This window comes from Tiliqua scincoides, chromosome 2 (genome assembly GCF_035046505.1).
Source record: "Tiliqua scincoides isolate rTilSci1 chromosome 2, rTilSci1.hap2, whole genome shotgun sequence".
NCBI lineage: Eukaryota > Metazoa > Chordata > Lepidosauria > Squamata > Scincidae > Tiliqua > Tiliqua scincoides.
In genome coordinates this window covers 166470271-166483228 of record NC_089822.1, presented here as the reverse complement: position 1 = coordinate 166483228, position 12958 = coordinate 166470271, and the positions used below count along the sequence as shown (strand labels likewise).

The 12958-nt window shown below is 47.2% G+C and overlaps 1 protein-coding gene across 5 annotated transcripts in view; it reads right to left on the bottom strand.

The window, feature by feature from the left end:
- The window catches only part of BRD4 (bromodomain containing 4), a 110474-nt gene extending 99224 nt beyond the window's left edge, over positions 1-11250 (bottom strand). For 4 of the 5 annotated variants that reach the window (XM_066618050.1, XM_066618052.1, XM_066618053.1 and 1 more), the window contains exon 1: positions 11088-11250. The gene's annotated coding sequence lies outside the window, so the exon portion shown is untranslated. Of the gene's footprint in view, positions 1-10405; positions 10495-11087 lie in introns of those variants that run through there. The other variant, XM_066618051.1, reaches the window with a different exon arrangement.
- Between the last annotated feature and the right edge of the window lie 1708 nt (positions 11251-12958).

The window sequence follows — 12958 nt, the reverse complement described above, 5'->3', positions numbered from 1 at the left end:
GTGCACAATCAGGAATTTTTTTTTGGGGGGGGGGAATATTATGGAGGCTTGCGGTCTGGATAATTTCCTGATAGGTTGTGCTCTCAAATGGTTCAACAGTAATATCCTACTGCAATAAATATTAAAAGCAGAGTATAATATTTAATTTTTCCTAGAGATTGTTGATCTCAGCTTGCAGGCATTAGCATGAGAAGTATTTAGCTTTCCTCCTTCTGATGGAATCAGACTAAGGATTAGTATAATAGTGGTATAATAAATATTCTTCACAGTATGGAGACCTATAATATACACATTACCTATACCCCAATATGGTCCTCAGATCAATAGGCTCGCCCACCGCTGATCTGGCAGATTAAATTTCAGAAAATCCTAGGTACTGAGAAAGCAAACTGCATCAGTAGCCATTCACCTAACATTTAAAGTAAATCCCAAGATACTGCACCATGAAAAATCTTTAAGGTTAAACAGCTACAATGTGATTGCCTAATATAAATAACATTTTATTTGGGGGAAAATAGCAAAGTAAGAGTGAACAGAACACTTTAACTTTCGGTTTCAACTACAGCACCTCAAAAAGGACAATCAAAAGAAAAACTGGTATCTTAGTCACTCTGGGAGCTGTCAGTGAAAACTGACAGCCATGCAACATCATTAACTATAGTAGAACAGAAAGATATCAGAACATACACACATTCTCCCACAAGGACTTCCAGGAGTAAAATCTTTGTTTAAACACACAACAACAACTATTACCTCCTACTAGTTAATTTCAGGACTACATCCCACCTATAAACTAAGCTATGCCTGTTCCATGTTAAGGTATATCTTTAGGTATTTACTATATCTATGTATTGTCTTTAAAGTTCTACTTGTTAAATTTCTCTCAGAAATATTCAAGTTCAATTAGTACTACCATATTGGCAAAATTGAGAGCACTGGACTGTAAACCAATGTGTTGTGAAATCTGTTATACTGGATTAGGAAGAACTGTTTCAGACTTCCTTGTGGAAAGCTTTTGCGCTGCATCAAAAATAAAGAATTCCTGCAGACTAAATAAAGATTAAGCAAACAAAAATACTAACCTTTAATGATACATTTGTTATCCCCCTGATGAATAAAGTTCTGCATTCTATTTAGTAACCCACAGACCTGGGAACTTTGGTTACAGTTCATGTGTAGTAACCTCTCTCAGTGACACCAATTAGAAATTCACTACTGTATATGCAGAAGCCACTTCCTAAACCTACAATTAGTCAGCAATACAGAGTAACCTGAACAGTATGTTGATGTTGCAATCAAAATTCTGAACAGAGAAGACTACAGTTATAACACTGCATAAAAAAAAATAGCAGACTTCCATTATTCTGGATGCCACTCTGCTGAGGTGAATGAGTTGGTACCCTCTGGGAAATTTATGAGTAAACACTAGCTATATTTTCTGATCCAGAGCAGAAAAGGAAAGTGTGGAGACAAGAAAAAAATACTGTAAGGTCAAAATGTTTAGCTTTTGCCATTTCAGAATTATGTATACATAATAGAAAGCCTGACCACCGAGTGAACCATTAGAAAATGCAAAGAATGTTTGAAGAAGGTCAGGTCAGATATCTGCCTATCCTGGGAGTCTCTATTTTACTGATAAGGTGACCCGCTTCTTTATCAAAGAGCAACTCTTGATGCAAAGTGAACAGGAGGTATAAATATTGTTTTGTGAGACAATGTTCTTTTAAAAACTGCTGTAAGGACAGAGGAAAACTCTGTTCTGCTGTTTTTTCTTCCCTTGCAACTGCTTGATATAAACTGTCCCTGGCTGCACATTTCTACAACAAGCACGAAGGCTGAATTTTCGTCTCAGGGAAGGAGTTATTGTGACTATGTTTGGAGCAAGTACCCTGTATCTTTTAGCCATGCATAGTATGAAAGCTGAGCCTTACACTTCCTTCCTGCTCCCAAAGAGGAGAGGGAAGCATGGGGGGACACATTGGTAAAGCCCTGGACCTGCTTAGGAAAGGCACCCAGAACTCCTCCGCCAAAAGTAACAGCCATGCCCCATGCTTTCTTCTTCTTGTGCAGGGTGGGAGAGATGGGCAGACAAGACAAGGCTATTCGATGGAGGTGACCAGTTGTGCACGGTCAATACATACACAATCACTTAAGTTGATTAGCAGAGAGTAAACTGTTGAGAAGATCATTGATTAGCAGAGAGTAAACTGCTGAGAAGATCATGCTGGTCAAGCAAAAAAAACCTCACCGGACCAGAAAGAACTGCACTCTCAGTGACATGGCAGATTATAATCCTTCAGGAAATTTTAATATTTATATTGTACTTTTCAACAAAATTTTTATACAGCTTACACAGTAAACTTTTAAACATTTAAATAAATGAAAATATGGCTTCTTGCCTTGGCTCACACAATAAAAGATGCAAAAGAGATGTTAGCCAACAATCACAAAAAGATGTTAAACTGAAGTGATGGGCAGCCCAATCCTGAACTCCCTAGTGCCATGGCACCAAAATGACTACTGCTGCATCCTGTGGGGCTAAGGACGCCACAATGGGGTTACATATAACATACATTATAACAAATAACTGGGAGTGTGCAATACCATTCACAGCGGACTAGCAACAAGAAATGAACAACCTGATTTACTCAGAAGTAGACCCACTACTTTCCATGGGTACTTTCCATTACTTTCTTAAGTAATGGTGCACTGAACTGTAGCCTCAGACTTTGTTTCAGATGGAAATAAGAATTACATCCTGGTGTTTAAAAACACCAGACCTCTGCCAACCATTTGCAAAATGGAAGGAGAGTGCAGAAGGGTCAGGTGTGATGCTGCCAAAGAGGCTTGCTTGATTTAAATGGAAGCATGGAGCCCTGGCTTATTCTTTTCTCAGGAGTAGTGAAAAGGTTAACTTAGTCTCCAGGGCAAGAGGCTGCAGACAATCTCTGCATTGTCCTCTTGCTCTCCTCTGTGCTTCTACAGGCGTTGCCTGAACAGCTCTGACCCTTAGGTGTCTCACAGATAAGGTGAGATGATTTACACTTGATTTACTGGCATAAATTTATCACCTAACAGAAAAGTAACAACTACAGTATTTATCCAGTTAGCAGGACAGAACTTTACTATTCAGACATCCATTTTCTGCACACTATACAGATGTGCCTCCACAAGCGTTCAATTCTGGAACCCCCTCAGTTACCTGAAACTGCGGATAACACAGGCCTACAAAGTTGAAGGTCAGAAAAGTTTTTCCCAAACTTTATGGTGGTTTGATATGAATTTGGGGTGCTGATTCCAAAAATGGCATCCGTTTTGCCCTATCACGTCTAGTTTTGGAGATATAGTATAACCTCATTAGTGAATGGTTCAAGCCTCATGAGGAAGCTGCTTGAACCATTCACTAAAGAGGCTATGCCGTGTCTCCAAAACTAGACGTGATAGGGCAAAACGGATACCATTTTTGGAATCAGCACCCCAAATATAGCCAGGAATTGGTGTAACGTTTAAGGAAGCAAAATGTCTGTTGGCCTGTGTAATGGGGACACCCCCCACCCACCAAAGGGAATACACCTCCCCTCACCTCCAGAGGGTCTTCTGAGCCCTACAAAGGCTGCAAACGTCTGCCCGTGGCCTCTGCAGGCCTCAGAATAGCTGTTACAATGAAAAAAGTGTGACTTCTGGTTTGCAAAATAACATTTTTATGCCTTTAAAAGGCATTATGAGGGCCAGAAAAGACACTGAGGGTTTCCCTGGCCCTCATAATGACTTTTAAAGGCATAAAAACATTTTAAAGGCATAAAAACATCACTTGCGGTCTTGCCAAAAAACCAGAACTCACTTTTTTTTTCATTGAAACAGCCATTCTGAGGCCCTGAAGAGCCCACAGGCTGATGCACACTGCCTCCGTGGGGCTCCCTTCACCTCTGGAGGGTGCAAAGGGGGCTGCTGCATCCAAGGATACATGAAACCACAGATACGGAATCTGTGGAAATGGGGGCCTCCTTGTATCTTCTATTTCTGTAGTAGACTACAGAACTCCTTCCCCAGACAGCTGCTGCGGTCCCAGTCCCTCCCAGTTTTAAAACAGGCAGTGAAAAACTTATTTAGCTTCACATTTACTGGTTGTGTTGTCCCATTTTTCTCTCTGTTCAATAGTACCTTGTCTCTCCTCTTTTTAAAAAAAATTATTTTGCAGTTTAATCACTGTAAGTCACTCCAGGGATGGAAAGCAGCTTGTAAATATTTTTAACATAATTTCAAGCAAAATGCATCATAGCTCCCTGAAAGGATGCTCTCCAGTGATAAAAGGCAAGTGGTGAAGGAATACCAGGTCTTAACCAAGCTCTCAAGCAGAAGGGGGGACATGATTGAGACATACAAAATTATGCAGGGGATGGACAGAGTGGATAGGGAGATGCTCTTTACACTCTCACATAATACCAGAACCAGGGGACATCCACTAAAATTGAGTGTTGGGCGGGTTAAGACAGACAAAAGAAAATATTTCTTTACTCAGCGTGTGGTCGGTCTGTGGAACTCCTTGCCACAGGATGTGGTGCTGGCGTCTAGCCTAGACGCCTTTAAAAGGGGATCGGACAAGTTTCTGGAGGAAAAATCCATTATGGGGTACAAGCCATGATGTGTATGCGCAACCTCCTGATTTTAGAAATGGGTTATGTCAGAATACCAGGTGCAAGGGAGGGCACCAGGATGAGGTCTCTTGTTATCTGGTGTGCTCCCTGGGGCATTTGGTGGGCCACTGTGAGATACAGGAAGCTGGACTAGATGGGCCTATGGCCTGATCCAGTGGGGCTGTTCTTATGTTCTTATGGCTTGAAGAATTTAATTTTTAACTGAAGTATCTTCTAACATAACTGACAGATGACAGGGGGACTAATTTCAACATGAGAACCATAAATTCATGCAAACATCACCACTTCCCTTCCTATGAAAAGAAAGTCAAAGCCAAGTTCTCACTTGAATTCATCATTCCCACCTTACATGGTTTGAGCCCACAACTGATGAGTAGAGGTTTTTAGAGCACTGGCCCCAGTACATCATTGAAACAGACTCATAGCCAATCCTATGAATGACTACTCAAAAGCAAGCCCCATTCAACTGAACAGAACATATTCCTTAGTGCAGTGGTTTTTAAACTGGGTTGTTGCGATGCCCCAGCCTGAAGGTCCTGGCCTCTGCCCCCTTAAGGGGCAGGGGCAGTGAGGAGACAACTACGCGATCCCCAGGATCGCATCGGTAAAGGAGTTGCAGGGACTGGGATGCACTCACCAGTCCCTGCAGCAGCCATCCTGGGGCACAGGGAGCCCTGCGCAAGTGTCTGCAGGGCTCCCAAGCTCATTTGAAGTGAAAGTGGAGCAATTGCACTTTAGCGGAAATAGAGCGCGATCACTCCACTTTCACTTTTGGAAGGCTGCTGTAGGGACTGATGAGTGCATCCCAGTCTCTGGAGCCCCGCTAGCTCTCCCCACCCCCGCAATAACTTACAGCAGTGCAAAACCACTACCTAGTGTGAAAGAACTGCAGTATAGAATTGTTAGTGGAAATCAATACTTTCAAGTTCTTTGTCAGTGATTCCCAAACTTACCCGATCATGGTGTGCTTCTTTCACTGTGCCCTGTCACCATGATGCTGCACTGCAGGAAAATGAGATAGCTGCTAATCTCCCAAGATCTCACAAGAATCCCATGAGAATCACAAGAGATCTCAGCCCAGCCAAGATGGAGAAGCAGGAAGAAAAGGCCATCAGGGACATCTCACAGCACCCCATGAGTTGAAATGTGCTTGGTTATACAGATCACTTTAAGCTTCTAGACTTCTATCACGCTGCAGGCTGCCCCCTGGCAACTGAAACAAACTCAGAGGTCAACAGGAAGTGTTGCTTCATGTTGACCTCAGAGTTTTTTCTAAGGTTTCCAGTTGCAGGGAGGCAGCCTGCAAGGCACAATAAGCCTGTAGCTTTATAGCTATCTATATAACTAAGCACATTTTCACCCCATAAGATTGTAAAACACATTATTGGGTGTGCAGGGTGTTCCCCAGATCTGCAGATAATTGAAACTGTGGGTACAGGTGCCCACCTATAATTGGATTTTTAGAACATTTAATGCAGCTGTACCTGCCTTTTCCTTCAAGAAACACACAAAAGTACTAGGAAAGTTCAGAGAAAAATTGATTAAAAACAGAAATGCTCTGGGGAGGGGAAGAGAAGGGGGAGAAAAGATGACACCTCAAAAATAAGTCCAAAGTACTTTTTCATCTCCTTGGACTTTAGCCATCTACATTCACACAATCATGCTTTATAAAAGCAAGACATTACAATTAATCTACTGTTCTGAAAATTCTCACAGTACTGGTTTCATGTGCTTCTACAGCACAACCGTTAAGGAAACGTTGGTATCAGACCAACAAGAGATATAGCAGAATGATCATGCTATACATTATGTACAACAGTTATATTAAAAACAGTAGAATACAGCTTAGAACTCTAGTCTGACTGTGCACCATTCAGACCAGTGGACACCAAACCTAGACTGGATCTGGCACCCAAGAACAGCCTTCCCCCACATGAGCAGAACATGGGACAGCCTCATATCCTCGACTCGAATCTCCCCCAGAAACTTGCACCAGACAGCTGCCTACTGCCTGTCGCCCCAGCAGACTCTGTGCCTGGATGATGTGGCTGCTTGCACAAGGTACCGGGGAGATCAGAGACGAAGATATGAAGCTACCCCATGGAATAGTAAGCTCCGTTTGTGCCAGGGACAGGTTTTCTGAAGAGCAGCAGTCCATGTTTTGGAGACCACTTATACAGACAATGGGCAGTAATAATAATGCTAATAACTGGTATTCATATACCGCCTTTCTGGTCATTGGATTAACTTTATTCAAGCATCCAAACCTTTGGTGCTGTGTCAAAACATCAAATGTTACCTAATGTGCAGTCAGAAGACATCTGAAAGGATAAACCAAAGTATCCAATTTTCTCCTGCCATTACACACATTCTAACATCCATCCAAGATGTTGTCTGAAGAGTTAGCTAGCAAATCCAATTCAATACCACCATCCTATCAGTAACCAAGCCAGCAGTAGCTATCACTGCCTACCCCATGCACTAAACTGACATAAAGAAGTCATAAGTCTCATAAGTATATATAGATCAGTCTTAGTAGTATAAAAATGACCACACTTCAGGGGGAAGGGAAGAAAGGAATGCAAAAAAGCCAAAAAAGGTATACTTGCAAAAGCTGAGATCGCAGATTTGAACAAGAATATTTTCAGCTATATCAGGTCTGCTTTTCAAATGACATTTTTCTTATACAGGAATATAAAAAACCAAGCACATTATTATGGATATTACACAAGTATTTTCCTGTGTATTTAGAAACCACAGCATACTGCAGATTCTAAGCATGTGCACAAACGAAAACTAACACTTGTATATGTAAAGCTTCCTTAAGCTAAACCTTTGTGAAGGCAAAGTTATCTTTGATTGGTTGGAAGTTCTATAAATATTATAACTTACCTTGTAAGCAATACCACAGTGAAAATGGAAAGTTCTGTAGACAAGACATTAACACTGTGATTCTAACAGGGTTACTCATAAGTATTCATGTGTTCAAAGGAGCCTAGATTTCAAAATAGTTGCTTAATGGCTCACAAACAAAGATGGCCACAGGCCAGCCCAGGCATTACCTACTAAAATAAGTTTTCTTGGAAGCAAGCAATTCTCTCCCTCACTAATTACCTAGGGACCTAATTACCTAATGACCTAGGGACATTTCTCTTTCAGCATCTCTCTATTCCTTAAGAAGTATGCAACCAATGCATATAACCAAGCCTCCAACATAGCACATACACAAGACCCAGCAGATGCCACCAGCAACACTCCAAAATCTGACTGTTCCATCAATATTCATCCATTCTACTACTACCACCACTGCTGGGGGGGGTGGTTTGGAGGAAAAAGGAATACAAGTTAGGAAGCACTAAGCACCAGCTGGGAGCTCTTGATAAAGGACGAGCAGCTTGCTTCAAGAACTGCCTCCATTGAGCTAGCACTGTGGCAGCTGCTGGAAACAGAAGGCATACATGGGATTGTACTATAGTTGCAACCTTGTTAAAGCAGCAGCCAAACAGATGTGGGCTCAAAACAAGGTCCTTTGCTAGACATCAGCAGAATTCAGTCATCACACAAGGTAAGCAACCTTGGAGAGTCAGGCTGATGCAATACTATACCTACAGTCACTGAAATCCATTTTATTTACTCAATTTATACCCCACTATTCTTCCAAATGGAAACCTATTTGCATGGATTAGTTCTTTATGGCATGCTGTGCTCTGTATTCACGCGAAGTTTTAAATATTGTAAAAAAATTTTTAGACTTAATTTGAAAACTATGATTTGCAAACGGAAACACTGTTCTATCCAGCAAAACAGCCTGCAATATTCATATCCTAAAGGAACCTATTAGTTATGCTAAACAAGATTATAAAGAGAGAAGATCTGTTATAAGCTCTATCTCCCATTTAAAACTGGATCACGATAAGCCTTTAGGTACAGAATGACACAGAAAGTCTCACTATCACAATAAATGCATTGTTTAGGTGCGTTATATTAACGCTACTAGTTGCATAAATAACATGGCTATTCTTTACTGAATGAGAATGGGTTAAAAAGGTAAGAATTTGTTCCTGACCTGCCAATGTCAAAAATTCTCTAGACTCCACTTTAATGCTATTAATGCAATCAATTCTTAAGTATTTCCCTTGTATGTTTGTGTTTTAACGTAAGCTATCCCATGCTCAGACTCCAGTATAACCAAATCTCAACTTGTAGTCAACAGCACTTATCTACAAGATTTGCTGAGGCAGTGCCATGTTAGTAGTTAAATACTACCGGACAGTCCTTTATTTAAATCAGCGATTCTCAACCTTTTCCATCTCATGGCACACTGACAAGGCATTAAAATTGTCAAGGCACACCATCAGTCTTTTGACAACTGACAAGGCACACCATGCTGCCAGTGGAGGCTCACATCCCCCATTGGCCCTACTAATAAATGACCTTTCCCCAAATTCCTGTGGCACACCTGTGGACCACTAGCAGCACACCAATGTGCCACGGCACAGTGGTTGAAAATGACCGATTTAGATGGAGCCCTACCTGTTGGGTCCTACATCAGTTACAACCAAATATTTGCATTTAGATCAGGGGTGCCCAAACCCCGGCCCTGAGGCCACATGCGGCCCTTGAGGCCTCTCAATGCAGCCCTCAGGAAGCCCCCAGTCTCCAATGAGCCTCTGGCCCTCCGGAGATTTGTTGGAGCCCGCACTGGCCCGACACAGCTGCTCTCAGCGTGAGGGTGACTGTTTGACCTCTCTAGTGAGCTGCTGGATGAGGGCTTCCTCCACTACTTGCTATTTCACATCTGTGATGCAGTAGCGACAGCAAAGGAAATGCCAGCCTTGCTTTGTGCAAGGCCTTTTATAGGCCTTGAGCTATTGCAAGACCTTCATTCATTCATAAAAGTTCCACCTCTAGTATATTAATTTATGTAAATTTATTCAAATTTTAAAGGTAAATTAATTCTTTTTTCCCTAGGCCCCCGCAACACAGTGTCACAGAGATGACAAAAACTTTGGACACCCCTGATTTAGATCATATTGCAGTATACAGTGAAACTGCAGGCCTCAAGAGTGACTTGATGACTGAGCTAAGGATAGGAGAGGGTGAAGCATAGTGTGTAGTGTATTATACACGTGAGAAGAACAGGGCTGCAATCCTATGCACACTTTTCTTGGAGTGAGCGACACCGAACACCTTGGTGCTTCCTTCTGAGGAGACATGCCTAGGATTGCACCCTAACCTGTCAACGCTCTGCAGGTATGGGGGCTTAAGCACCCCACATGGGCAAGTTAAGGGGTGGACTCCTGGCCACCCGCTGGTCTCTGCCACAAGAAGAATGGCTGCTTTTCAGAGCCCAATGCTATGCACGTCTATCCCACTGCAGGCAATGGGGCTTACTCCCAGGTGAGCGTGGGCAGGACTGGAGTGTTACGCCGCCGCCTGCGGCCTTGCAAGGCGGGCCTCGCAGGACATCCCTGGGGGAGGGGAACCCGCTTGCCGCGCTTCCTGCGGCCTCAAGTGAGAAGCGCTCTGGGAGCCAGTGGCGCTCCAGGCGGGCGGAGGAGCCGGCAGCCAGGCCTCCGCAGCAGCCGAAGCACAGCCTGACCTGATCCGGGCACACCAGGTGGGGGCGGCGCTAACACAGGACTAGCGGTCGGGCCTGGCCTCCGGGAACCGCCACCTTCGCGGAGCCGCCCGGCGTTCCCTCGAGGCGCCGGCCCCATAGCCAACCAGCCAGCCGCTCGCTCACTCACCCCCTGACTGCCGGCCGCCTCCCCTCCCGCCACAGCGGAGCCGCGGCCGAACCGCCACCGCTTCCCCCTCCTGCTCGATGACAAAATGGCGGCGGCAGGAAGTCCCGTCGCCGCCCGCCCGCCCCGCCCAGGTCCGCTCACTGCGCAACCCGCGCACCGGACCCGGACCCTCCTACGCAGGAGGCCTCGGCCGTTCCACAGGCAGGCGCCGCGGGCCGGGCCGGAGCAAAGCGTCGAGAATGGCCGCGCCGCACGCCGCTTCCGTAGCGGTGCGCGCAGAGGACAGGGCGCGCTTACGACAATCGCGTACCCTACAGGGAGCAGCAAAGACGCCCTTACGCGAGCTGCGCAGCCGCCCCGGGCTTTCCTCAGCGCCTCCCGCACTACGCGTAACCGTGCAGAAGAGCGGTCCGCGACCTACGCAACAGCCGGCGTGGAACGCAGCCGCAACCGTCGAAGGCACGTCAGCGCAGGAGAGGCGCGGGCCGCCGAGAGTCCCGTCGGTTAGCAGGGTCGCGTAAGACCTTTGCGCAATAGGCCCGCGCGCAAGATGCGTAATCCGCCTGACGCAACGGTCACATTACGCAATGCGGGTTACGCCGCCGAGGCGACGTAACTGGACAAGGAGAATACCAACCCCCGCAGCTTCTCTCCCGGCCCGGCCCGCCGGCCCGGCCCTTACCTGGCGCCAAGCGAGGAGCCGGAGCGGAGCGCCCTGCCCTCGATCTCCTACCCGCGCATATCCCGGGAAGTCTCGGGCGAAGGGAGGGGCGGGGAGCCACAGCGGACCGACCCAGGCAGGCAGAGCGACGGGCAGCGGGACCAGCAACGGCGGCGCCGCACTGACCTCACTGCGCAGCGCCTGACGACATCGCGTCACAGGCCCCGCCCTGCGTCGAACGTTGGAGTTGGAATGCGAGGTTGCCTTCCTGGGCCACGCCCCCTCGGCTCAGGGGCGGAGCCGGTTCTGCTTTCCTAGGGCGGGGCGGGAGGAATGGCTGGGAGGCCGTGCAGTCTCGTGCCGCAGGAACGGACCCCCCTCCCTGCTGCTGCTTCTCTGGAAGCCCGAAGCCACCTGCGGCTGCGCACAGAGTGCCGAGCCCTGCTGCGACAACGAGGCCGCGGCGCTCGCCGCTCTCCCGGCAGCGATCTGCAGTGCCTCTCGTGGGGTTCGCCTCTGAGCAGCCGTGCCCGGGGCTGGGCTCCAGCTCTCCCTCCTCATACAAGCTCCTGCGCGTCTGCTCAGAAGGCAGTCTCACTGCAGTCAGTGGAGCCCGTTACAAGGAAAGCGTGCGTAGAATTGCAGCCCGCTTTCCTGGGAGTAAGCGCCAGTGACTGCAATGAGACCGACTTCTGAGTAGACAGGCGCGGGCTTGGGCTCTCAAGTCTGCTGCCGCCGAGCCTGACCGCTACCGAAGTCTGCAGGGGCTGCGCTCTCCGCACAGCTCCCCAAGCCTGGATGTGTCACCCGAACACCGCTCAAAGAGCGCAGCTGCTTCCCAGGTCTGGGACGCTGCACTGCACGCAGCGCAGCGCGTGTGCTGCGCGCCGGGGAGAAGCAGCCCGAAGGCGAGGACGGCAGCGCTCGGGTCAGGCGCCCGCGGGAGCAGCCCGTGCCGCTCTCGGGACCGCAGAGCGAGCAGCCTCGCGGCAACAGGGAGAGCCAGCCACGTGACGGGCTGCACTCCCACCTGTCCTTCAGCTGGACGCAGCCCGCAGGCAGGGAAGCAGCGAAAGTCTTTGTTCGGCCGGCCGGACTTCACCCGTGAAGGCTCCGTTCAACAACAGCGGTGGCGGACGGGGCGAGAGGCGCACCTCTGCTGCCTTTCCTAGCCCTGACATTTCAGACCAAGGGAAGGGAAGAGGAAGGTTTGGCACCACATACGTTCCATGCAGCAATACCCCAGTCAGGAGGGGGAAGTGGGTTCAGTAGTGCCTGCCAAAGAACCAGCACCTCCTGCACTTAAGCAGATGGATATCCTCAGACAATGCCCCGAGTACGGGCAGTGAACCTCCTTCCACCAGCTGTAGGCTCCAAGCGGGGGGGGAAAGACCAGCTCACTGGAAACAGAGTGGGGAGCACTGAACAGCAGGATGAAGACAATGCTGCTTCTGCGCTGACTCCGCCCCAGCCAAAAGTACCACTCACACTCTGAACATTCCATATGTTGCATTCAGCAGGGGCACCATTCTAGAGCCCATTTCTAGACACTTGCAGGCACCAATGGCAGCAGCTGATGTATGTTTATCTTTCACATTTTTCTACTGCCCTTTCTCCAAGGGTGGTGTTGGTAGTTCCTTCCCTCCTTTTGTCCTCACCACAACCCTTTGTGACAAGTTAGGGCAGTGGTTCTCACACATTTAGCACCCACTTTTTAGAACAAGAATGTCAGGACTCCCAGCAGTGATGTCATGACCAGATGTGAAATCATCAAGCAGGAAGAGTTTTGACAATCCTACCCACACTTACACAGGAGTAAGTCCCATAGACTATCAGTGTTAAAAGAATATACATAGTAGCTTGTAAAAAGTGCAGGTCTGTAACATTTCCCC